Raw genomic sequence first — 24,322 nt, 5'->3', positions numbered from 1 at the left:
ACAGTCCAAGGAGAGGGGAGCAGGAAGATGGAAACAGCCTGGGTGCCTCCAGAGAGGCATCTGGTCTGCCTGGGCTCTAAAACTTCTTTTGTTTGGAAAAAGTAAGATTCTTTCTTATTTAAGCCATTGTCCATAAAGGTTTCTTTTTAACACACTCCTAACCAAGGGTCACATTTAAGATCAGATTTCATATAATTTTTATCTTGCAATGAGATCTTCATTTTAGGTTTATTATTCTTGTACTTTTATTATAAAATCACCTCCAGCCCTTCTTGAAAGTAGATAGAGTACAAATGATTCTATAAAAACCTATGTATTTTTGCTGGGTGCCATGTCGTACGCTTGTAATCCCAGTGGCTTAGGAGGCTGAGACAGGAGGATCACAAGTTCAAAGCCAACCTCAGCAACAGCAAGGCACTAAGCAACTCAGTGAAAACCTGTCTCTAAATAAAATACAAAATAGGGCTAGGGATGTGGCTCAGTGTCTCTGAGTTCAATCCCCAGTACAAAAAACAAACAAACAAACAACAACAACAACAAAAACCCTAGGTATTTTCAATATAAGCTTTACACTGTAAACTTTCTAGAACAGTAATGAAGAACCTAAATAAAGTAACTGAAGATCCTAAATCTGCTCATTTTGCTTAATTTATAGCAGTAACCTCCTATAAATTATGTTTGTAATACATTTCTATACATTAATTGAAACAAATGAAAACTATTTTGTGGTAAGAATTTTACCTTTTGTAAAAACTATAGCCACACTTAAATATCACAGTCTTGGGATGGGATACCATGATCCAGATAAATGTCTTCTTCAACTTCTACTTTGTTCTCTTGGCGCTCAGAAAATTTGGCTTTGCCCCAGTCCCAGCTTGATTGGACCTGAGAATTCTGGGAAATGGATAGCTCTAAAATACATGGTAAAATGAAGGAGATATCAATTGCTGAGTATTATCATCATCTTGATAGCATTGTCATCTTTTTTCTTCTTTAAACACAGATTCACCAACTGAAAAGAAAGGTACTGCTGAACTCTTTAAGTCTACACAGGAATGGAAGGGCAATAACCCAAACTACTCTTGAGGTGCTGTCAAAGATGGGCTGCATTGCCATTACTACAAATTGCCCTGCAATTTTCAGAGGTAACTATAGAGACTTGAAATTTTTAAGCTGTGGAAAAGTGATGAGATGGAATCCAGGTTTATTTAGGAATTTTCACCTGATTGAAAAAGGGCCAAAGAAATCAAGCCCAATTCTGGAAATGTTCATGCATATTACTCTTCATAATTATAAACAGAATTCTACAGAATGCTAAGGCTGTCACTTAGGTCTTCTAAATAACCTGCCATAAAGAGAAAGACATCAAAGAGAGGTAACAATCTGTGGCAAGAGTCACTTGAGACAAATTACAAAGAGGGAACCTCTCAGTTTTGCATGCAAAAAGAATCTCCTTCAGGGAAGTAATTAATTGGCCTAAAAGATCCTGAGTAATTGATAAATTTACCAAATTGTATTGAGTGCTCTTACTTGTTAGCACTAATACACTGTGAAGATAGAAAAAACATTTATATGGTAAAAGTATGTAACTTTAAAAACTTTACAACTGAATAGGAAACACAGGGGAAGTATAGGGGAAAAAACAAAGATACATAGATTTTAAATATGTTATAGCCAAATAACAGCCAAAAGGACTCTAGGAATCCAAAGGAATAAGTGAAGTACCGTGGTTTAGAACCTTGTAAACAGGTAGAAGGGACTTGAATCCCGGTTCTAACCCGCTCCATTTCTGTGACTTAGGGTATTTTTGTTACCTAATCTGTTTAGGCCTCAGTTTACACACCTGTAAAATGGATTTAATAATTGTACTTACAACACAAGGTTTAAATATGAAAGGGTTAAATATGATAAGGTATGTGAAAAACTTATTGTGGAATTTGGCAAGAGTTAAGTATGCAGTAAATACTATCCAAGATAAATAAGTATTAGAGCAATCATAACTGACAGCATGATATGCAACTACAGAGATGCTGTGAAGGATATGATTTAAGTGAATAGAAGAGAGAGAATAGCTGAAAGCATGGACCACCATGAGCAAATACAGAGAAACAGGAATGCACAGGTCATGTTCTGGAATTAATAATAAGTTTGAGTGCAGCCATGCAGTAATTTTTAACTTTAAAAACATAAATATTATAATAAATAAAGAAGCAAAGGACATGAGCAGCAAATTCACAAAGTAGGAAATAATTAGTAAACACACATATGGGAAATTATTCAGGCTTACTAGGAACCAAAAAAAATTGAAATTGAAATAACAGTGACAGGAAGATTGGTTCAAGATGCTGGATTAAGCACACAAATCTAATTATTCTCTTAACCCTAAATTCCAAAAATGACTCGGATTACATAAAGAAAATAGAACAAAGCAACATCAGCAGACTAGAAATAATATAACATTCTTGAAGTAGAAAAATCATACTATACTGGAACGAAGGAGGAAAATCAAAGGAGTATGCAGAAAAAGGCCATTGCAGTGACTTCGCCACTCCTGAGTATTCAAGTTCATAAGGAACTAAAACATGGAGGAAATAGGATGATGAATAGGGGAGATCATTAAGTAGCTGATGTAAGAGACACATTCACAAACTTGCTGGCTTAACAGGATATGTATTTATTTCCTCCACTTGCATCCCATGCAGGCAGTAGTGGGACAAGTGTGGGAGCTAGGAGGAGAAAGGCTGCTGCAAGCTGTCCTTCAGGCCAATGGAACATTTGCCATCTTCATACTGTGACTCTGGCTATTTCCCTGCAACACAAAAGAAGTTAGAAGCAGATACAGCTTCAGACCAGCACAAGTGGAACATTGTCCTGAATCATGCCCCTCAGGTATCCATGTGCTTTGGAGCATCTTCCTTGAAATGTTCTATATTTAGCACCTGGAATCACCTGGACACAGCTATCCTCTGCTCACTTCAAGCCTGGACCTGGTCCACCATGGATCATGAGCACTAGAAACCCCATACTGAAATTTTCTAAGCTCCCTTCAATGACTGTACACAGCCTGAGCTGGAAGTGTCATCTAGGTGTGGCACCTCAGGGCAGCTCCTGTCCTTGGTGGGTTTTAGTCTAGTTTTCCCCTTTCAGATTACTATGTGATTCCCCTCCTTCTTTGTTCTTTCTCTGTTTCTTCTTTTTTTTTTTCCTGGTTGCTTTTAATATTTTTTTTCTCATTACCACTACTTTTTTAGCAATTTTATTATGAGTTGGTATGAGTTTATTCATGTTTCCTATGTTTGGGATTTGTCAGGCTTCTTAGATCTGTAGGTTTATAATTTCATACAATTTGTAAAATTTTGAACCTTCATTTTTTTTTTCCAATATTTTTCTCTCCTTTCTCCCTTTTTTTCTGGAAGTCCAATGGCACACAGTTTAGGCTGCTGTATATAGTCCCCCCGTGCATGAAGCTTGTTTGATATCACTTAGGCTTCTTGCTGCCTGTGCTTTCTTTTGGATAGTTTCTATTACTGTTGGCAATACACTGATTTTTTTCTCCCCTAGCACCTCATCCTACCCACTGTTAGTCTTATCCAATCTCTGTTCGTTTCAAATATAGCATTTTCATCTTTAGAAGTTCCTTTTAGGTCTTAAATGTGAATATTTATCTTCCATTTCTCAACGCACTTATTTTCTTCTACCTTCTTGAACATATGGAGTATATTTATAATAGATGCTTTTCTGCTACTTCCTCATCTTTGGAGTTTGTTGTATTCCTTTAAATAAAGTTTAAAACTTTTCTGGCATGCAGATAGTCAGATGCTCTCAGGGTTTACTTTTAAGTTTTCTTCGATGTATTTAGAGCAGTCATTAATCAAGGACTAATTCAGTGCCAGGACTAAGGTAATACTCTTTGAAGCTTCCACTCAAATGAGTTCTATATAGGAAGCCTTTCCCAGTGCATCTGGTGGGAACTTGAACTATTATTCCCAGCCTTACTAGAGCTCTAGTCATTGATCTTATTCCATTCTGATGGTTGCTTTTCTGATCTCAGAAAAACAAGTGCACTAATCAATACACAGCCACAGCCCCAAGAGGACCTCTCTGCAAGGTGTGCTAGTTTGCTAAATCTCTCTGGCATCCTCTCTCTCCCCGCTACGTCCCCATCCTCTGTTCCTCCATATCTGCAACTCCATTCTTTGTTTTGTTTTGTTTTTATTGATTTTTTAAAATAAATGACAGAATGCACTAAAATTCTTATTACATATATATAGCACAATTTTTCATATCTCTGGTTGTATATAAAGTATGTTGACACCAATTGGTGTCTTCATACATATACTTTGGATAATGATGTATATCACATTCCACCATCCTTGCTAATCCCCTGCCCTCTCTCTTTCCTTCCTACCCCTCTGCCCTATCTAGAAATCATCTATTCCTCCCATACTCCCCCTCCTAGCCCACTATGAGTCAGCCTCCTTATATCAGAGAAAACATTCAGCATTTTTTGGGGGTGGATTGGCTAACTTCACTTAGCATTATCTTCTCCAACGCCATCCATTTACCTGCAAATGCCATGATTTTATTCTCTTTTATTGCTGAGTAAAATTCCATATATATATACACACACACACACATACATTTTTTTGTCCATTCATCCACTGAAGGGCATCTAGGTTGGCTCCACAGTTTAGCTATTGTAAATTGTGCTGCTATAAACATTGATGTGGCTGTGTCCTTGAAGTGATTATTTGATTATATTTAAGTCTTTTGGGTATAGCTGGGTCAAATGGTGTTCCATTCCCAGATTTCCAAGGAATCTCCATACTGCTTTCCATATTGGCTGCACCAATCTGCAACTCCATTCTTTATGGTTCTCTGGTCCACAAATTCTTGCATCTTAGCCTCCCAAACCCCAATCTCTGCCTTCCCACTTGACTGAGTGTGAGGTTCTGCTTGGGTCCCCCACCCTATACTGTGGCTTAGAAACTGCCTTCAGATACTAAACTGGTATAGTCAGAGAGCTAATCTTGTTTATCTTCCTTCTCTCAGGAAGATTATCCAATGTCTGAAAAATGGTTGTTTCATGTATATTTTATCCAGTTTTTTAGTTAAACTGTGAGAAGGTAAATCTTGTCCATTTATTCCATCTTGGTCAGAAAACTGTCTGTGATGCTTTAATTTGCATTTCTCTAGTGCTGAGTTCTTGATCAAAGGATATGTACCTTTCGAATTTTGAGAGATACTAACTACTGGTCTGCAACAATAGTGTCATAAATTTGTATTCCAAGAGTTTTGGGGAGTGATTTTTTTCCTGTATTCATGCCAATACTGATTGCCAATTTTAAAACACTAGACAGTGATCAGAATAGGAAATTCAAATGCCCTTAAATCTTTAAAAACATGCTCATTGAATATAGAATATAGAGACCCAGAACAGAAAGTAGAAAAACAACTTAGTAAAAAGAAAAACTAAAAAAAGGGGGGGGGGTAAAAAAGTATGCATCAAACAATAGGTTATTAATCAGAGAAAATATTGCATTCATAAAACAAAAACTATTTTTGTTAACTATTTTTAAAGGGGATTTTCAGAAGATAAACAAAATGCTTTCAAATGAAAAATGTGATTTCAAAAGCAAAAAAAAGGGGGGGGTAGGGTTTGAAGAAGTTTCCTATAAGTTGTACACAGACACATATACACAGCAGAAAGACAGGGAAAATAGGAGAAAGAAGATGAAAACCAGAGAAAGAAGATGAAAACCAATCCAGGAATCTCAATGCTGAAGTAGTAGGAGTTCCAGAAACAGTAAACAAAGAGGACATAATTATGAATGAAATAATTTAGAAAAAAATCAAACCAATACTGAAAAGATCCAGTAACTGCTAGTACAAAGGATGAAAATAAATCCAGAGTGATGCATATTAGGGTGAAATTCAAAATATTAGGGATAAAGAGAAGATTCTCAAGTTTCCAGAGAGAGAAGGAGGAGAAGGAAAAGGCAGTGGTTGTACAAAGAATTTGAATCTGGAAGAATTTTGGACATCTTAAGAGCTACACTGGAAACTAGTTGAAAGTGGAAGTGGCTTCATTGATGTCCAGCCTAGAATTCTATATTCAATCAATCAAACAAGCATGAAGGTGGAATATAGGCATTTTCAGACATTCATAGCATAAAAAAAAACTATCTCCACAACCTGTCATTAAGTCAAACTGATGAATATGTTCCACCAAAATAGGAAGTAAGTTAGGAAAGAGGAGAATGGAATTCCCCAGAGAGAAGTGAAGGAAGATGTGAAGATGATAGCGATATAAGTACAGAAGAGCCTACTCAAAAGACTGTCATTGAGGATATCACTAGGGAGATTTCTCCTGCCTTTTTGCCACCATTTTGCCTAAGGACTGAAGGGCCAAGGAGAGCCCAGCCAAATTTCATAGGCACCTAATTTATTTGAACCATGTGCAGATGCTTCACTCCACAACCTGACTTGGTTCAGCTGAGAATAGCCCTTTGTCTCCAGTGAAATATTTTGCTTTGACCTATACCTGAAAGTTTAAGGTAGGCCTAGAGAGCTCATAAGCAAAATAAAGGGCAGCCTTTCCCTCATTCTTACTGGACAACCAGCACCTGGCTTCTCTGCATGCCTGCCCGACACTCCAGCTGTGACAAACCCCATTTCTTGGCATTTGTGATCATGTCCCTGACTCCCCCAAAATGGATCTTGGAAACTTTGAGGAAAACTGAGGGAAGGCTCTGACCCTGTGATTCAGTACAAGCTAGGTTTTCTTGGAAATTTCCATCTAATAATGGGAAGATTGCCTCTTCCTCACATGATAAGTTTCTGATTACCATTCAGCTTAAAATTAAACAATATGTTGTTGAAAGATACAAGCACAGGCAATACAGCTATACATAATATTCAGAATATACAGCAGAACTGGTAAAGCATTTGCTCTTGAATTGGAGGGAAAGGGGTGCCATCAGGAAGGGACACAGAACTGCTTCCAAAGTGTGGTAATATTTTTACCTGATTAGCATACAAATAACTTTTAATTTTCAGATTATTCTTTAAAATGTACATATGTACATTTCATATACTCTTCTATATATGATATACTTAACAATAAAAAGAAGAAACATAGAGCAATAAGAAACATAGAGCAACATAATATTTTCATAACTGGAAGAGTAGGTCATAAGAAAGGGTTATGCATGATTTCTCACAAACCCCACAGTTTCTAAGTGATTACAAATGCATTATTCCATTTAGTCCTCACCTTTTGGTATGGCAAGTATCTTTTCAATCCTCATATGACAAATAGGGAAGTGGAGACCCAGGCAGTTTAGCAAGGTTTGTCCCTAATCTTAAGAGTGAAGAGCAGGAACTCAAGCCTCGGATATCTGGCTCTGCCTCCCTTTCTGCCATACAATCTCTCTACACTGTGCCACTGCTTACCTTGGTCAAGAGATGACTTCATTAAGCCTCAGCTTCCTCATCTGTACAGCAATATGACAAAAGGAATTGACTTGCACTTATCAGGATTAAATGAAACAAAGCATTGTGAAGCACTTAGCATGTACCTAGCACAGAGTAAGCACTCAATAAATATTCAGTATTAGTAATAATGATGCTAAAAATTAAGTGGTTCAAGTACTATTCAACTAAGCATTAGGGTACAAGTATGAATGTGAGCTCACTATCCAATGGGAACTATTTCAAGAACCTCTAAATAATGGGAACCAAGGAGACAAACAGTTGGATTGGGACTGGCTAGGTGAAGGCAGATGATGGTTTCCTTGAGATGTTAGATCCTCTGAGGAAAAAAAACATCTGAAATGACTATGCTTGGCCCTTAACCCACATTTAAGAAAAGGAAAAGCAACCACAATGGGAGAAGAGGCAAAGACATTACTATATCTAGAATTTAATATGACTATACTAGAAATGTCTACAGAGACTGTTAAAACAAATCAAAGGAATAAAGACAAAAGATCATTTTAGACAATCAAAAGATAACTAAAATCTGTAAGTGTATGAAGCTCATTGATATAGTACCTACTTAGTATGCATAAAGCCCTAGGCTCAATCACCAGCACCAAACAAATAAAATTAAAAAAAAAAACAAGAGAACTAGTATCAGAAAAACTTGAATATGAATTGAGAATTACATGATATCAAGGAACTGTTGTGTGTACTGTGGTGACAGATACAGATATAGATATATTTAATGTCTTTCTCTGGTAATGTATAGTTTAATCTCTATAGTTACTAGGCATTCGGGCAACTAGTAACTATGAGGGAGTGATGACTATTTTTAAAATATTATAATCACCAGGAATTCATTTGAAGAATACTTTTATCTCTACTTTTAACATTTCCCATAATAAAGATTTTTAATTAAAAGAGTCAGCAGGGCAGAGTGGTGTACATCTGTAACCCCAGGAAGATCACAAGTTCAAGACCAGCCTCAGCAGCTTAGTAGGGCCCTGAGCAACTTAGCAAGATCCTGTTTCAAAATTAAAAGGTCCTGGGATGTAGCTCAGTGGTAGAGCACCTCTGGATTCAGTCCCTAGTACCAAAGCGGGAAAAAAAGAGTCACTAGTTACTTTGAAGGAAGCCATTTTGGATCAACATGGCTGGTAGAAGACAGATTGCAAAGGGTCAAGGAAGACCTGGATGATGAAATATGAAGGTGATAAATGTAGCTTGACTCCAAAATTCTGGCCATAGTTCAGTGAGACATTAGGTTGAGAAAGGGAGACAGAGATAAAAACATAGATATATACAGAAATAAATATGTTTGGGCTAATTCTAAAGGAAACCTAAACACATTTTTAGGTCTAAGAAAGGAGCCAGCAGAGGGAGAAAGAAAAAATAGAAGAGAAGGATGATAGATTTAAAATCCTGATGACAGGCATGGCTCTTAAGAGGAAAGATGACTCAGCCATCAGTGAAAGAACAAAGGAAATTGCTTTCAAACCCTCATCAAATGGAGCAAAATCTGCAGTCCTCCTGCCAACCAGGGGCCCTACTGGTTTCAGGAAGACATCACCATTATGACTGGGAAGAAGCTGTTTTGATGGATGTTTTGATGTTGAAAGGCATAGGAAACCAACAAAAAAGGATGGAAACATGGGCAATGGAACTGGCACAAACAGCAAGCAATGTTAGCTACTCAGGGTGAATACCATGGCATTGGGGTGGGTTGTGTCCTTTATCCACAGCCCTGCTTCTCCAATATTATGTCCTATCAGAGTGAGTTCCAGCATGTGGCTTACCCACAGAACAGTCTTTGAGTTCAGGAAAGGCAGGAGGTTGATGACCAAGCTGGAAGTAGTAATCTAACGGGTTAACATGGGTTTCACCTTTAGGCTGCAGGGGGACTGGAGTTGTCAGTGTTCTATTTAGACAAGCCCTAAGACCAGATCAAACAAGCCCTGCATCTCTAAGGTCAGTCTAAACTTAGACCAAACATTTTTGGTTTGAAATGGCAGTAGCTTCTTAAATGGCTACTTTCTACAGTAACCATATATTCTTATACTAAATTTATTGATGCAGGAATTTTGGCTCACCACTTCCCTAAATATATATATTTTCACAGTTATTCCTAATTTGGGACATGGTGGGTGGAAAATTAGTTCAAAATAATTATCATAAGGGGGAGGAAAACAATTTCAAAGAGAGGAGTAAAATTACTCCTCTTCTCTATGTGAACCAAAAAAAGAAAGAAAATACACACACACACACACACACACACACACACACACACACTTCTTACTTTTTTCCTTACTTCCATCCAAAGAGGTATCTGAATCAGTGGTCCAGAGAACCAACAATAACCCCCAATTGTTAAAGAACTAGAATTCACTAGAACAAATCATTTTCTTAACAATGCCAGCCAAGTAACCGAGAACTATCTGTTGCACTGTTTAGTTGCCTTAATAGGACATCATTAAAATTCCCTTTTCCATTCACTACTTGAGATGCAAAGCTCAGAAATGGTCCACTAGGTGTGAGTACCCACATTCTAATTAGCGTCATCCTAACCAGGGTTTCTGCCTGCTGATAAGCTAAATCATGTGAAATGCATGAATAGCGAAATAGAGTGGCAAGTGTTTCAGATCTGCTTTCTGAGCTGAATCCATATTCTGCCTCTAATTAGAGTGACAAAGATTTTCTATATAAATCCCACATTTCTAACTCTCCCTCCATCTGCTATCGACTCTTCCTTACTCACAGTCCCCTCAGTAATATTTACTCCTCCTGTGTGTGTTTTTTAATTTCCTTGAACACTATTCATTTCCCCTCGCCAGGAATTCTCACTGACAATACCTGGAGAGCAGTTATTCTCAGAGAACAGCTTGCCCAGTGCCAGGCTTCATTTGTCTTTCCCCATTGTCATTTATCACAGGAAGGTAGCCTACAGAGGAAATCCCCATTGAAAGTCTGTATGATCTCCTGTATGAAATCTGATGTCAGCACTAAGCTCAGGAATGATTTTGCACCCTGTATCAGGATGCACCAATATAGAATTTAAAAAAAAAAAAAGAAAAAAAGTCACCAGCAGGAAATAACACATGCTCGATCACTTCTTTGAAAGAAAGTCTTCCAATTTTTAGAGAAGAGTAATCATATGGCATTGCAATTTACATATGCAACTTCAGACCTCCCTTTTGCCAAAGGTTCTTTTTCTGTAGTAGCTTTTATAACTATTTTAATATCAGAACCCAACACGAGAAGGTCAGGTTCCTAAACTGAGGCATATTCTTACATCCGTTCCCTCACCCTTTCCCACCCTCTCTCCACCCTGCTGAACATGACATTATAGTAGAATCCATTTATAAATAACTCAGTCACATTCATTCATTCAGCAGATATGTATAAGCACCTGCTATGTATCAGGCACAATGATTTTAAGCAAATCCCTGGACAAAAAGGAATTGGTCTCTTCTTCTTCCCTCCCTCCTCCTCCCTTTCCCCTCTCCCTCTGGGTACTAGGGTTTGAACTCAGTATCTTACTCATGCAAAGCAGGCACTCTACCACTGAGCTACATGTCTACCCTTAAGGAAAAAGAATGCTGATGTTGAAAAAGAGTTCAACCTAAGCAACTTAGTGAAACCCTGTCACAAAAAAAGTGGGGAGGGGCTGGGGATGTGGCTCAGTGATTGAGCACTACTGGGTTCAATCCCCTTTGCCAAAAACAAAAACAGAAAAAGAGTTATACATCATAGTAATACAAACATTGATTACCAATTTTCAATCTTTAGGATCAATCTATGCATACAGAAAACAGAATGGGCCCAGTGCAGTTGCATAAGCCTATAATCCCAGCAACTCTGGAGGCTAAGACAGGAGGATAGCAAGTTCAAGGCCAGCCTCAGCAATTTAGTGAGGGCCTAAGCAACTTAAAAGCTAAACAAATAAATAAATAGGGCTAGGGATGTAGCTCAGTGGCCAAGTGCCCTTTAGTTAAATCCCTAGTCCCCCACCCTCACCCCACACCATCCCACCTCCAAAAAAGCACAGAGCTGCCTGTGGCTGTTAGTAAAAGTGACAATGAGAAAGCACAGATGAGAATACTGGGAGTGGAAAAGATAGAGAAACTAACTGCTTAAGGAAAGGGCTGGGGACTCAAGGTACTTAGAGTCAAGAGAAGAATAAATAAAGGTATAAGTGAACTAAAGCTGCAGAGTTAATTATAGTGAACATTATCGACACCTGCCCTATTGCTACCTCTTCTCCACCCTTCCCATTGCTTGCCAGCAAAGCCCAGATTTTATTCATTTGTTCACATTATTCTTTGAGATCAGAATGATCAGGAATAAATTGCCATTAATCAAATTGTGACAATTCCACACCCTTGTTATAAGTAGTTGGGTATTCTGCTGGTTTATCAGAGCCAGGAGGCAGAATCTGCATTGGCTTTCTAGAAGGGATCAAAACAGCCTCCTTTAGACATTATGTGAGTTAACTGATTTTATAGCTGACTTGAGACATCAGTTTTTCCCCCAGTATTAAGGACTAAATTAAAGGCCTCAAACATGTCAGACAAGCGCTATCTACCAGGGAACTGTATCCCCAGTCTTCCTCCCCACTCTCCTGCTTTTTAAAATTTTTATTTTTGTAACAAGGTCTACACTAAGTTGTCCAGGATGACTTCAAAATTGTAATCCTCCTGCCTTAGCTTGTAAAGTAGCTGGGATGATAGGTGTGCACTACTGTGCCTGGCATCTTGGGACATCTATTTCAAGAAACTACATTTTTTAATTTACTACTTAAATAATGAAATACAACTAACAGCAAATACAACCTAACATATGATGAAGAGTTAAAAATGGTGATCTAACTATACTGAAAGGAAGGAGATCAAAGTGGGGAGAAAAGATAAGGGAAGCAAATTCTCACGTATAAAAGTGGAAGGTCAGTACATGATATGCATGAACTGATTTTAAACAGAAAGAAGTGGTAGTCCAAGAATATTATTTAGAGAGATTGAGGTAGTGATCAACAGAAACATGAGTTAAAAATAGGACCAAGGCTGGGGTTGTGGCTCAGTGGTAGGGTACTTGCCTGACATGTGTGAGGCATTGGATTTAATTCTCTGCATCATAAATAGATAGATAGATAGATAGATAGATAGATAGATAGATAGATAAAATAAAGGCTCATTGACATATGTATGTATGTATGTATATGTAAAAAAATAATGGATGCTGGGCATGGTGCACACACCTGTAATCCCAGTGACTCAGGAGGCTGAGGCAGGAAGATTTTGAGATCAAAGCCAGCCTCAGCAAAAGAGAAGTGCTAAGCAACTCAGTGAGACCCTGTCTCTAAGTGGCTCAGAGCCAAGTGCCCCTGAGTTCAATCCCTGGTGCCAAAAATAAATAAATAAATAAATAATGGGACCAGAGCTGAGGAAGGAGAGGTGGGTAAATATTGCTTTTTATTAGGAGTCTGTTTGTACTATTTTGTTTTTAAGTTATGTGTATGTATTATTTTGATAAAAGTTTTTAAAATGTGTATTAAAAATTAATTCAAAACTAGATATTAATTTCCTCTTTTGGAGGCAACTAGGGAGAAAATAGGAATTTTTCTGAGGCAAATCAGCAAGTTGATACAAGTGCTTTTCACCCAAGAAGATCCAAGGGCTTCCATGTTTTTCCTTGTAAAATTACTATAGTAGTTTTCTCTTTGTACAGAGGTAGATTAGGCTTTTGGCAGTGAAAGTGTTTAAAACAGGGGGAGATAAGGGAACTTGGAGGACAAGGAAAGAGAAAACCCTCAGCTACAGTTCTCTCTCCAAACAATGTAGATAACACAGACTCTCTGGTTCCCTGTTGTTAAAACAACCAGCAGTTACACAAGATGGATAACTAATCATGCTAAATTTCTCCCACATCAATTTTCTCCAAGCTGATCTCACTCTTAAAAATACAAGAGAAAATTGCCTGCGTTATCCTGACATTCTCCTTAGGGATATGAACCAAGATCACACTTCAAACTGGATCTCCAACTCTCTTTGGCACAGAGGACTAAAAGGTACCAATGGCCTAACTACAGTAACTTTTAGTACTCCATGTCAAAGAGGACTATATCTCTCTCTCACACACACATAATACACACACACACACACACACAACAAGTATACACACATAAACAATATGTATGCTTATATGTATAACATATATGTCTATTTTTAAGGAAGTTAAAATAAATCCTAACCTGAATTAAGTATGTCTTTTAATGTATTATAATATTAAAAATGTATTGACCTAGCCATATGAATTTCATAGACTATATCCTAGAGAAAAACATACAATGTTGTCCATTGCAGTATCTTTTATTACGAGAAAAAAAAATCCTGGAGACAATCTAAAAGTCAAACAGTAGGAGACTGAAATAAGTCATTATGTAATCATAATATGAAATATCATGCAGCTACCAAAATAAAAATTAAAACTAGATAGAACTCAACAAACTGACAAAGATATATTTTAAAAAGCAAGTTCTAGAAATATGCACATAATATGATTCCATTTTTTAAAAAACTGTACATTTTCATTTAAGTGGGAAAAGATGAAAGGGTATACATTAGACTGTTAATGGAGATCATATTAGTGAACAGAATTGTACACTAGTGAATGTTTTGAATTATTAAATCAACCATGTATATTTTATATTGAGAAAAAAATTTTGGGTGTGGGGGAAGGTTATTAAATCTTTCTAGGACCACCCCTAATATCCAATTTAATTAATATATGCCCAGTTTTTGTTATCTTTGGCAGATAAAGATTTTATAACCTTTTTCTCTTTGTCGTAACAGTCTCCTTCCATTTATCCAAAGGATAAGATGAACTTCCTCCAGTAACAGCACAGGTTTTTTAAGTCTGTTTCATAGATACAAAAAACAAAATAACTCAACCATAATCGCATAATTCTAGTAAGCAGCTTGGCCATGATTTTAAAAAGAGCTAATGGGAAAGTTTGTGTTTTTCCTAGCATTATACTGTATCTGTTAGTCACATGCATCTAATTTAAATCATTTACTTCATTAAAAATTCAGTTAGTTTTTTATGTTTATGTGTTGTACTAGGCAAGTGCTCTACCATTGAGCTACAATCCCAGCCCTTTTTAAAAGGGTTACACTATCTTTTGAGTTAGGGTTACACTATCTTGCCCAAGCTGGCCTCAAACTTGTTATCTTCCTGCCTCAGCCTCCTGAGTAACTGGGATTATGGATGTATACCAACACACCTGGTCCTCAACTATTTTATAAATGGAAATAGTACATACAATGAGGATCTTAAACAACCTATCTTGTAGAGTTAAAAGAGACAACCCTCTTCTTCAATTCATATGCTAAAAAAAACTGCCATTCATAGCCCCAAGTTCTCTGGTACTCAAAGTCACAATCTTGCAGCCTCATCTTCTACCTTCAATCTATTTTTTCAAGAATTCATGCAAAAAAGGCTGTGCACATTTTCCAGATCTTTCTACACTTGACACCTGAACAGAGATGTCTTTTATGTTGAACAGTACCTCCCAGCTTCACAATCCTGAAGGTGTGGCACTATTTTGTACATTAACAAAACCAAAAATTTTGTTGGATGGGTCACAGCCATTTGACATTAACATTTTTTTCATCTTTACTTGCACATGGTTTGTCGTTTCAGGCCTTAAATTTGTGATATCTGTCAACGACTCTGGGAGTGATAGTGATCAAAAATTTTTAGAGGGAAATGTTTATCACAGCCAGGAAGGAAAATTCGGTAGGGTTTAGAAAATGCAAAGCACAGTGTATAAGAAATAAAAAATGTCAGAGACATGCGAGAGGAGGTAGTAGTCTCCTAACAGGTATCCTGAGACGTGACTGGATTTATTACAGCTGCTGGATTCTCACAAGGCTTCAGTGACCAGAAATGCTTTTCATCCCATCTTTGGCTGGTCTAAAGATCATACTCCCCAGGGACCTAGCACTTCATAATAATGATTCATTATTTATTCTAGCCCCAGGACATTTCAAATGAGTGTTTCAAACTACTGCTGGTTATTATATTGGATTTAACTCTACTGATGCATTTATTGACGCCACAGGAATCATCAAAATGCAGTGGTCTCCATAGCGCTTTGAAAGCTGCATCTTTATTTGATTTCCTTTCATGAAGCATGAAACTTAGCCTAGAGAATCTTTTCTACAATAATTAATCAAAATAAATATATTTGTGAAATTAATAAATATTTTAACAAACTTACACAGTAAAACCTACCGATGACGTTTAAGGAATTAATTCTTTCTTTTTTTTTTTTAAAGAGAGAGAGAATTTTTTAATATTTATTTTTTAGTTTTCAGTGGACACAACATCTTTATTTTTTATTTTTATGTGGTGCTGAGGATCGAACCCAGTGCCCCGGGCATGCCAGGTGATCGAGTTACCACTTGAGCCACATCCCCAGCCCTAATTATTTCTTTAAGGAGCTTTCTAAACCATTTCCAAGCCTGTGCCAAATTAACTATGAGGGTAGGAACTGCATTTGACATTGCCTGGCATACTGAGGCACTTTCTAAATAGCTGTTGAGGCCCCATTACTAAAACATATTGTTCTCATTCTTTTACCTGTTGATAGTATATAAGTACTGTGGAATAGAAATCTGAAACATAACTATTTCTATTTTTTTAAATATTCCTTTAATCTTTCTCTCTGGCTCACTGCTATCTGAGTGATAGTGTCCATAAACCCTACCAAAAAGAAAAAAAAAAAAAGATTCACAATCCATCAGAGAGAAAATTCAGAAGCTATTTCCAAGACATTTCCAGAAAACTATTTAGGATTAAAAAAAAAAAAAGGAACCAAAACAAAAAAAAAAAAAAAGAAGAAGAAGAAAGAAAGAAAGAAAGAAAGAAGAAAGACTCTTAGTATAGATGCAGTTCATTGGACAGGGTTCTTTAAACTCTGGGAGGAAATCTCACCTGACCTCGACTGCAAGTCTTTGCAGTTGCATTTGCTTGACCCCATAAGAAAAGGCTTAGAGGAATAAAGGGGCTGGTGATGTACATAGTCAATCATATACTTCAGGTTATATCCATAATTACTCAGGTAATATCATAAAATATAGCAAATTATATCTTATAATATAGCAATTAAATTATGAGATACAAAAAGGTACTAGTACTAACCTACTTGGCAATTTTCTTACTCTGATGTAGAGCATTTCTTAATGGAATTTCAGGAAGGCCCATATTCCAAATCTATCTTTCCTAAAAGATACTGAAAACACCAATGGTGGCTGAGCCACAAGCTTCTGCACAAAGGGGAGTCCTGGGAGGGAGGGCTCAGATCCAGGAGGGTGAAGGGTACTCCTATTAACTTAATTTTCATTTCCATACATTTACCATAGTGCTTTAAGATGCAAGTCTAAATTGGGTCATTCTCACATGGCTCCCACCATCCTCAAGACTACCCTCAACATGACGTCTAGCTCTTTTCAGAATTGGGCACAAAACTTATCTTGATAATTCTAATCAAATTACAATAGTAACTATTACTCATTTTAACTGGCATAAGAGTTAATAATAATTTCTGGAAAATAATACACTATATTAAGTCTTACTCTCCATGGAGGCTGAGAGATGCTTAAAAACAGCTGATGCTTTAAAAAAAAAAAAAAGAAAAAGAAGTTGATATTTACTTACTGAAATCAAAGAACAAAGAAATGAATAAATAAGACATCATTCTTATAAGATTCTAAGTTATGATTGAAAATTTACTAGTTCATATTCATTGGTGAAAAATTAATATATATGCATCAGTATTGATACTAACAAAGTATCTATCTATCTATCTATCTATCTATCTATCTATCTATATATATATCTATCTATCTATCTGAAAGTCCAACACAATCAGGCATTGTATATCTGGTTGCTCTCTTCAGTAGGGGTTGTTGAATGCAAAAAAATGATAGATTTACTTATGTTTACTTTTTTACCCTTAAGCTCCTGGAGTCAACTAAACAAACCATTTGATTGAAAATAAAATGGTAATCTGGTCATCTACTGACTAGGGGATTAATGAGTATGTCAATTCACTTCCTAAGTACCATTTTAGTCTGAAAAAAATCAACTAAAGAAATCATATATTATTAATATGAATTCATCACACAGGCCACAAATTACAGGCCACTGAAAATTGGGAAACAAACTATCACTTAAAAGTGTCCTGGATAGCTATCATTAGCTAAAAATATTAATTCAGCTTTACAGTTACATCAGTGGAGTAGTTTTGCACAGAATGACTGATTCCTTTACACAAATATGAAAAGAAATATGTAAAGAATCATTTCCTTGTAAAACCTCCTTTTCTCCCCAATATCACCAGAAGCCTTAGTCAATAGTACTACCATCTATTCATTGATCAGATAAAAACTTAGCAGTCATCCCTGATTCTCTCTTTCATATTCTATATCCAGTCCATTAATAAGTCCTGACAGCTCTGACTACAGTAAAATATCTCTGAACTGACTATGTCTCGCCCTCACTGTTATCACCCTAATTTAAGTCAACTAACAAGTCCCCTGCCATCACACTTGCCCCCATTTGTCCATCTTCTTCACAGCGGACAAATTAACTTTCCTAATTACATCAGATCTCATCCCTTCCCTGCATAAAACACTCAATGACATTTACTGCAATATGAAGAAATTCAGACTTCTCCCCATGGACTATCAGTGTCCCAGGCTCTGACTTCCTCTGTAGTCCTTCTCCCTCATCTCCCTTATCCACAGCACATCCCAATCTTTTGACCTTGTTTCTATCAAACATGGAAGCTTACCCCCTACGCCCTCAAAATTGTCAAATGACTTCTTTTTGCCCCTAGCATTTAGACCTAAACTCAGAGGTCACTCCTCAAGTCAATCTCTATTACATCAGCTTATTTATCATTTTCATGGTTGCAATTTCATTATCTGCCACCTTCCACTAAAGTGGAAGCTCTTTAAGGGCAAGGACTCAGCTGATGGAAAGTCAGCTCTTTTCTCAGGACCAGAACAGTTCCTGGCACAACACATACATCAGTAAACATCTGCCAACTCACTGAATCCTATACCCACCAAAGAGCCTTCTTTAACAAATACTAGATGTGAATGTTGTGAGAACTGGCACACCTGGAAGGCACTGTTTTGGAAAACAAACAACTTATCTTTTTGAAAGGAATATTTCAAGCCACTGTGTGATAAGATTTGTATCCCAAAGTAAAGAAATGACTTGTCATGGGCGGACACTATAGGTCATCCATCTTTCATTCCCGCTGGATTAAGATCTAAAAGTCTGATTTCAACATCCTGAGCTCTTCAAACTAAACAGTATGAATTATTTCTTCTCTCCAGACAATTGATAAACAGAAACTTCTGGTCAATTCTCACTATCATTTGCTCTATCTTTCATCTTTGGAAACCTGTCTGCTTCACCATAGTGCAGCTACAGCTCCACTCTGTGGAAAAACAAGGAAGAGAGACAATACAAGGTAAGTAATGCTTCCTATGAGACCACTGAGATGATCTGGGAAACTAAGTATAAGAAATTATAGTCTGTAAAAAACACATGCATAATATCCAAAAGATACAGCATTTGGTTCTTATTTAGATTGGATACAATAATCTCTAACTATTAAATACTATCAGGACCTGTAAGTATTTGATGACTGACTTGCTCTCCTTCCCATCTTCCGTCGTCTGATTTCTATAGCAGACTTAAAACTGTTTAGCAATTTTCTCTCTTTTATCTCTGCCAGCAGACACTGTGACACATATAAAAATCACAAACACAAAACACAAAGTTCATTCTACTCAGACCCAGAAATGAGACAATTAAAAGTAAATGATTTCCTATATTTAGATGGATAGAGATTCAGCTACTACCAGAGGCAGCAATGCCTTTTTTTTTTAAAGAAAAAGAGTATTTTTCACTAACTAGCATCCTTTGATCCTTGCCTAGGGACAAAAGGTCATTCACGAGGCTGCCAATAGTTACAAGTAACATCAAATCAAGACCTAATCAATGTCCAGCTGGCTCAGTTTCCAGGAGATGGGGTGCAGAAATTAGTTAATGATCTCTCCCAAAAAAGCCCAGAAATATTTTAACATTTTTTAGAACTTAATACATTGCATAGTTTGATTTAACATCCACCACTTTACTATCTAAGATTTTAAAATCATTTTGGACCTAGTTTTCAAAATATGATGGATGAAAATAGTATTATCCTTCCCTTCCCCAGCTTCCATGAGTTGAAGTTGATCTTCATTATAAACTAGGTTTTTCAGTGCACTAACTCATTAAGAGACTTCAAGTCTTGGAGAAATTAGAAACTAGGCAAAGTTTATCTTTGGTGACCCAAGATAAACCCTTTATCTCCTCTCTTCCCCATGTTTCTGTCCCTCTTTAGCCCTCAAGTTCTTTCCCTATCAAAACAACCTCAAAGCAAGAGATTTGAATTCCTTAGCACTAAAATAAATGTCTGCTAGAAACTTCAAGGATGACCTTTGTCAAGGAGCTAGGAGAACAAACAGGAATCAGAGCTTTGAAACAGTTTGTTTTCAAGAATAAGTGAAGGGGTCGGGGGACTACAGGGGAGTCTCTCTGAGCCTGTGACATTGGGCCACTCAGCAGCTGCCTGCTTCACCTACACTGTGGTGATCAGTTCTGTTACAAACTTCAAAAACAGACTGTTCTTTTATGTAGCTCATAATTTACAGATATGTAAACATTTTTTCATTCATTAAATAATTACAAGGATACTTAAAGGACAGAATTAGAAAAAGGAAAAACTTATAGAGAAGGCAGTAACTGAACTTGGTTTCTGAGAATGAATAAGAATTTATCAGCAGACATAGTTAAAGGCCATTTTAAGCAAATGGGATCAAAATGAACAGGGTAAGATAGAGTAAAAACCTTATGTTAATAGTATGATTCTAATTCACCTCTCTTCTCTTTCCAAAAGATTATGACCTTAGGTATTATGAACTCTGCTTACAACTACCAGCACTGTTTTAGAATATAGATATGTGTTTGGTGTGGCACATGCCTGTAATTCCAGCAATTCAGGAGGCTGAGACATGAGGATCACAAGTTTAAGGCCAGCCTCTAAAACTTAGCAGGGCCCTCAGCAATTACATGAGACCCTATTTCAAATTAAAAAATAAAATGGGCTGGAGATGTAGCTCAGTGATTAAGTAGTACCAGGGTTTAATTCTTTAATTTAAAGAATATAGATATATGGGCTGGGGATGTGGCTCAAGTGGTAGCACGCTCGCCTGGCATGCGTGCGGCCCGGGTTCGATCCTCAGCACCACATACAAAGATGTTGTGTCTGCCGAAAACTAAAAAATAAATATTAAAAAATTCTCTCTCTCTCTCTCTCTCTGAAAAAAGAATATAGATATGTACGGAGAATATTATTGACATGTACTCACAGTGTGGAAGTCAAGAGGAAATAAATTGAATAAAATACAGCCCAACCTCAAAGCAATTTACAATATAATGGGTTTAGATGGAAATTTATGCAAATGATGTAAGATCACTAAAAATGAAATTCAGGAAACAGCTAAGTCTGGACAGAGTCTTCATTGTGGCTGCCAACAACTGTCCTTGCATGGACCAGCCTTCACTCAGCCAACAGTAGATAGGTTGGAGTGAGGAGGCTCTGAAGCAAGTGTTCATGGCTTCCCTCCACCTGTGGCTGGACTGGCCTACGTGGGACTCAGGGATTGAGAATGAGCCCACCAGGAAGCCTGGACCTCTGGGTCAGCCATCTAGCTGAATTGAGTAAATATTTTCTTTAGTCTAAAATTTTCTAACAGTTTGAGTAAATGCCCTCTAAAGTTTCTGGTGCTGGGTCTGGTGCTTTTTCTTAGAGACAATGTCTCATCTCTTCTCTTTTTTACCTTTTAAGTAGTAAGGGAAAGATTTGAATCAGTTGCTACATTTTTTCCCCTTGTGTCTAGAAATATGGAAGACCCATGTTAAGCGGGTCTTCTTCCCTCTTAAGAAAGCATCTTGAGTCCAATCACATGCCTTTAGATTCACACCTAGATGACGGGAGCCCCTTCTGTGAAATGAGATGAAGGTATTGTCAGTAAACACTAAGCTTTTTACTATATGGAAACCAAATATGAAAAGGATATTATGTTACTTAGAATCTCAGAAATAGACTCAGAAAGACCGCAGAGACCATTTCATCTAATCTCTTATTATATGATTTAGGGAATTCATTCTCATTTCATTCATTTGTCCAAAATTAGACAGGATTCATCACAGGCCCACATTAATCCCAGTGACTCACAAAGTGCGAGTCCCAAGGACCAGCAGCATCAGCATCACCTGAGACTTTCTGTAAATGAAAATTCTTGGGTCCCATCCTAAATGTACTGGATCTGACACAGTGGAGGTGAGGCTCAGCAATCTTCAGTTTAACTAGGCCTTCAGTTTATTCTAAAGCAACAAAAGCTTTTTTTAAAAGTACATTATTTAGTTTTAGATGAACACAATACTTTTATTTATTTTTATGTGATGCTGAGGATTGAACCCAGTGCCTCATACATGCCAGTTAAGCACTGTACCACTGAGCTACAACCCAAGCCCCATGCACCAAAAGTTTAAGAATCAGTTTCCTATATCCTCAGTGGAAAGTGTTAGTGCAATTTAGTTTAACTGGATGAAGCAGAAAAGGGAATCTAGGGGCTGGGGATGTGGCTCAAGCAGTAGCGCGCTTGCCTGGCATGCGTGCGGCCCGGGTTCGATCCTCAGCACCACATAGTGTCCGCCAAGAACTAAAAAATAAATATTAAAAATTCTCTCTCTCTCTCTCTCTCTCTCCCTTCTCTCACTCTCTCTTTAAAAAAAAAAAGAAAAGAAAAGGGAATCTACTGGCCCATGCAAGTGAAAAATCATGGAATAATGCTTTCTCCAGAATAATCTGTGAAAAACACCATATTTTCGCAACAGTTCCAAATTTCCTTCTCCATCAACTACATACTCCTTTGTTAGAGTTGTCCATACCTTCCTCCTGGATTACCTGTCTTACCTGACTTCCCTCCACTCCAACAGGAACTTTAGCTAGAGTCTTTGTGGTCTTATCCCAGACCTGGACCACACCAAATCCATCTCCCCAATTCTCACTGCATCCACAAAGTTTCCCTTGACTGTACCACTTTCAGTTCCCTCAGCCTACCAAACTTCCTACCCAGACTTAAAGAGCAAGCTCAAGTTCTACTGCTTCTATGAAAAATACTTTCTTTTTTCCAGTCTTTTCTTGAAAACATTCTCATGAACTTTCTTAAAAACATTCTCATGAACAGCATCTAGTATCTGAACCATTTAATGTAGCCCTTATCTGTTAGGCCAGGCACAGTGGTGTAGGTCTGTAATGACAGCAACTCAGGAGGCTGAGGCAGGAGGATTGCAAGTTTGAGACCAGCCTCAGCAACTTAGCGAGGCCCTAAGCAACTTATTGAGACCCTATCTCAAAATAAAAATAAAGCTGGGCACCGTGGCACATGCCTATAATCCCATCGGTCAGGAGGCTGAAGTCGGAGGATATTGAGTTCAAAGCCAGCCTCAGCAAAAGTGAGGTGCTAAGCAACTCAGTGAGACCCTGTCCCTAAATAAAATACAAAATAGGGCTGGAGATGTGGCTCAGGTTTGAGCACTCCTGGATTAAATCCCTAGTACCCCACCCCCCCCCAAAAAATCTATTAGTTTAAATACAAGGAGGTATGAGGAGGATTCAGATGGGTTTCATGTAAGCCAATGGCAGGATGATTACCTAAGCTTGCAGTTTTGAAAAGTCATAAGTATTCAGTTAGAGCATTTATTTCTCATGCTCCAATATAGATGGGAATACCTTGACTTCTCTCCCTAACTTTCCATCAATATCCTCCAATATTCTGGTGAGTTTAAAAGAAGAAACTACATATCCTAAGTGCAGCCTCATCTCTCTTCTCTTTGTGCTTTCTGTGGGGCACATTCAAGGGGAGGTGCCCAAAGAAGGAAACAATAGGTACAGGTGAGCAGCCCTGCTGTTTCCAACTCTGCCTTTGACTTGGTGGTAAGTTTATTTCTAGGTTGAAGTCTCTAGTTACTGAAAGACTAAAGTTATTCTCCAAAGAGCTTAATCAGGAATAAGATGACAAATTTTATTTCAATCAGTCTGACTTAATCATCTGTGCTTCAGTTGTTTATTGGATCTTAGGAAAGGAAGAAAGGGGTATTAATAGTCACACTAAAACTTAAATAACCAGCAACTATCCTATCTTTCTTTATTTGGTGCTGAATATTTTACGATCCTTCCTGTAAATCCGCTTAAATTATTTCTACTCTGAAAACAAACTACTTTTTAACTTGAGATTCTAGCTCCTCATTAATTTGAACATTTATATGGAACTGGTGCTACCATTAGTAACAAAAACTGCTCATTTCCCCCCAAATTTATTTCCCTGTTCTTCTTAATTAACAGAACATCCAAATTTAATGTGGATAAAAAGCATCCTCAAATAAAGGATACATTTCTGTCTTAGGTATGGTTTTATGTTTAAATTCTGGCCAATGAGATTTAAATGGAAGAACTGTGCACAACTTCTAAAAAATATTCTAAAAAAGGAGGAGTTGGCTCTTCTTTTCTACTAGTTGAAATAAAAATTCTACTGCCTGAGCTAGAGCAGCCATTCTGGACTATGAAGGAGAAGTAGAAATGTGCTAAAACTGGCTCACATGGAATTGAGAGGACAGATTTTTAAACATTCAGAAAAGTTTCAAGTTGGTTGTAAAA

The 24,322-nt window shown here is 37.3% G+C and overlaps 1 long non-coding RNA gene across 1 annotated transcript in view; it reads right to left on the bottom strand.

Moving 5' to 3' along the window:
• Positions 1 to 2,654: 2,654 nt before the first annotated feature.
• The window catches only part of LOC144378593 (uncharacterized), a 36,882-nt gene continuing 15,214 nt past the window's right edge, over positions 2,655 to 24,322 (bottom strand). The window contains exon 2 of the long non-coding RNA XR_013440435.1: positions 2,655 to 2,809. This is a non-coding gene — a long non-coding RNA (uncharacterized LOC144378593). The remainder of the gene's footprint in view (positions 2,810 to 24,322) is intronic.

Source organism: Ictidomys tridecemlineatus, chromosome 6, assembly GCF_052094955.1.
Source record: "Ictidomys tridecemlineatus isolate mIctTri1 chromosome 6, mIctTri1.hap1, whole genome shotgun sequence".
In the NCBI taxonomy this organism is placed as follows: Eukaryota; Metazoa; Chordata; class Mammalia; order Rodentia; family Sciuridae; genus Ictidomys; species Ictidomys tridecemlineatus.
The sequence above is the reverse complement of the archived record's forward strand: the minus strand, read 5'-3'. Positions and strand labels throughout refer to the sequence as shown.